This window comes from Berghia stephanieae, chromosome 2 (assembly GCF_034508935.2).
Source record: "Berghia stephanieae isolate SIO BIC M18660-M18661 chromosome 2, UCSD_Bste_1.3, whole genome shotgun sequence".
Classification (NCBI taxonomy): domain Eukaryota; kingdom Metazoa; phylum Mollusca; class Gastropoda; order Nudibranchia; family Aeolidiidae; genus Berghia; species Berghia stephanieae.
This window is the reverse complement of record NC_088361.1, coordinates 79,146,719-79,149,218: the sequence shown is the minus strand read 5'-3', so window position 1 is coordinate 79,149,218 and position 2,500 is coordinate 79,146,719. Positions and strand designations below refer to the sequence as shown.

General features: G+C 34.2%; 1 non-coding gene across 1 annotated transcript; it reads left to right on the top strand.

The window, feature by feature from the left end:
- Window positions 1-2,398: 2,398 nt before the first annotated feature.
- Trnam-cau (transfer RNA methionine (anticodon CAU)) lies at window positions 2,399-2,470 on the top strand. The gene has a single exon. It is a non-coding gene; the product is annotated as a tRNA-Met (tRNA).
- The last annotated feature ends 30 nt before the right edge of the window (window positions 2,471-2,500 follow it).

Here is a 2,500-nt window from a genome sequence, read left to right as displayed (position 1 = left end):
AGAGGGATATATCACAACTGGAATAGATATCGCTGATAGATGTGGTTGAACTTGGCAAATTATGATATATACTTATAAATGAAACTTTAATTCATGGTATTCCCAACTCAATTTGTACCCGTGCGCGTGAGCCTGTGTCTGAGTATGAGTGTATTTGTGTGAGTGTCAGAATACACTGTATTTTGTGTCACTTGGTTTTTAGACCTCTGGCTTGATTGTTTGTTGGTTCTATATTTCTCTCTTTCCGATGACATAGAGAGAAAAGATAGATAGATAGATCGATAGATAGATAGATAGATAGATAGATGGATAGATAGATAGATAGATAGATAGATAGATAGATAGAGAGAAAGAGAGAGAGAGAGAGAGAGAGAGAGAGAGAGAGAGAGAAAGAGAGAGAGAGATTGGTTGATCGATTGACTATTCGTTTATAGTTCGAACGTTAGATTCACATCTCATCACAGTTTAATATACTGATTATTTTTCATCTCTATAATTATCATTTAAGTATGTATTCCTTTTACGGTGTGTCCCCCCCCCCCCCCACTATCTCTGTAGCTTTGCAGGTAGATAAGAAATTGTTTTGTAATGGGTGTAAGCAATTTATCCTAAAGCAAAAGTAAAATTTTGAAATCGTTCTAAATCTCACCCTCTGATATTGTTTTATTTAACCAGTTAACTGCCGTACTCTGGAAAAACAAGTATTTAAAAATTTGGTCAGTAAATTCGTCCATCAAATATCAATCGATTTAAATGACCCTCATCTTGGCATAAACTCTTAAACATGGGATATTGCCAGGTCCCAAGTTTGATCGCTTTTTCTAAGTTAAGGGTAATTTGAATTGATCGATATTTGAAGGACGAGTTTTCTGACCAAATGTTTTGCGTGTCTGTTCAAGAGTAGTAAACTGGGTAAACCTTTTCACCATAATGCACACATTAATTCTCTACTTCTTTATCGTTACACAGCTTCCATTCCCCATTCATGTGCAAGTTTTCGTGGTCCCTTAGGAGTATCATGAAGATATCACCTCGATGGCATGAATCGTTTTTACAGAATTTCTATTCCCACTGATGTTGTTTTACAGTCAGCAACTGCTATGGAAATCTCGTATTTTCTCGTTTTTTCACGCCTCTCCCGTTATCGCCGTTAGCAAAAGACCTCCTATGAACTTAAAAATCCGATAATCCGTTCCTCTCTTATCTTATCGGAGTTGGCCGTTTAATTTTTCGGTCAGTGCGAGCGAGTTTAGCGTTTAAAGATAAGAAATAACTTTTTGATTTTTAACCGGTGTTTATGACAGTAATCTTTACCTTTCACGCTCACCATATCTAATAAAATCCTACTTTATTTTTTATACGTGACAATAATAACAATAATGTATATTAAATGTTTCAAAGTACAGTATTTGCATCGAAGAAAAGTTCATAATTTGGAAGAGCACTACATGACAATCAAAATGAAAATATACCTGTCTTAGGGTCGTTTATTATATAATGACCTTTCTGTCTCTATCCAGCAGAAACTAGGAAGATGGGTCTAGTTTAGACCTGGCGAACCAGCGACCTATAAGGGCATGCTGGTCAACAATTATCACTGTCTCCTTAACATCATGAAAACCTGGATAAACTCTGGCTCAACCAGTCTTAGGGATCTCATGGCTTCATACAGAAAATGTGACTAACTTATATAATATAATTTGTCACGAGTTTAAAAGATATGTTGTAGACCAGAAACATGTCTTTACTATTATCATTATCACTATTTTCATCATCATCATCATCATCATCATCATCATCATCATCATCATCATCATCATCATCATCATCATCATCATCATCATCATTATTATTATTATTATTATCATCATCATCATCATCATCATCATCATCATCATCATCATCATCATCATCACCATAGTTATCATCATAACATTTTATTAATTGTATCATTTCTTTTCGCTTGCGTTTATTTCCCTATTGGGTGGTATCTTTCATTCAGTAATATTTTCCATAATATCAACATTATTTTGTCTTTCTTTGTTTTGTTTGTTGTTGTTTACTTGTTTTTGTTGTTGTTGTTGTTGTTTTTGTTGGTTTGTTTTTTGTTTTGTTTTGTTTTACTGTTTTTTGTTTATTTTTCTGTTGGTATTCCGTTATCTTTATTTTAATTTATTAAATTATTTATTTCTCTCTTTTTTTTTTTTTTACAATTTTATTTCTATCGCCTCCAACACTATCAAATATTTACATTCAGCGGGGAAAGAACTACTGATCGCACTGTGCCTGAATTAGCAGTCAATCTGTAAATCGATATACCATTGGATTGTCTGCACCACGATTGCGTCAGCAATTGCTAGATTTTATAAATACAAGCTACACACACACATACTACAGTAGCAGAGTGGCGCAGTGGAAGCGTGCTGGGCCCATAACCCAGAGGTCCGTGGATCGAAACCACGCTCTGCTAATTTTTTTTTTATTATTATTATTTTTTTAA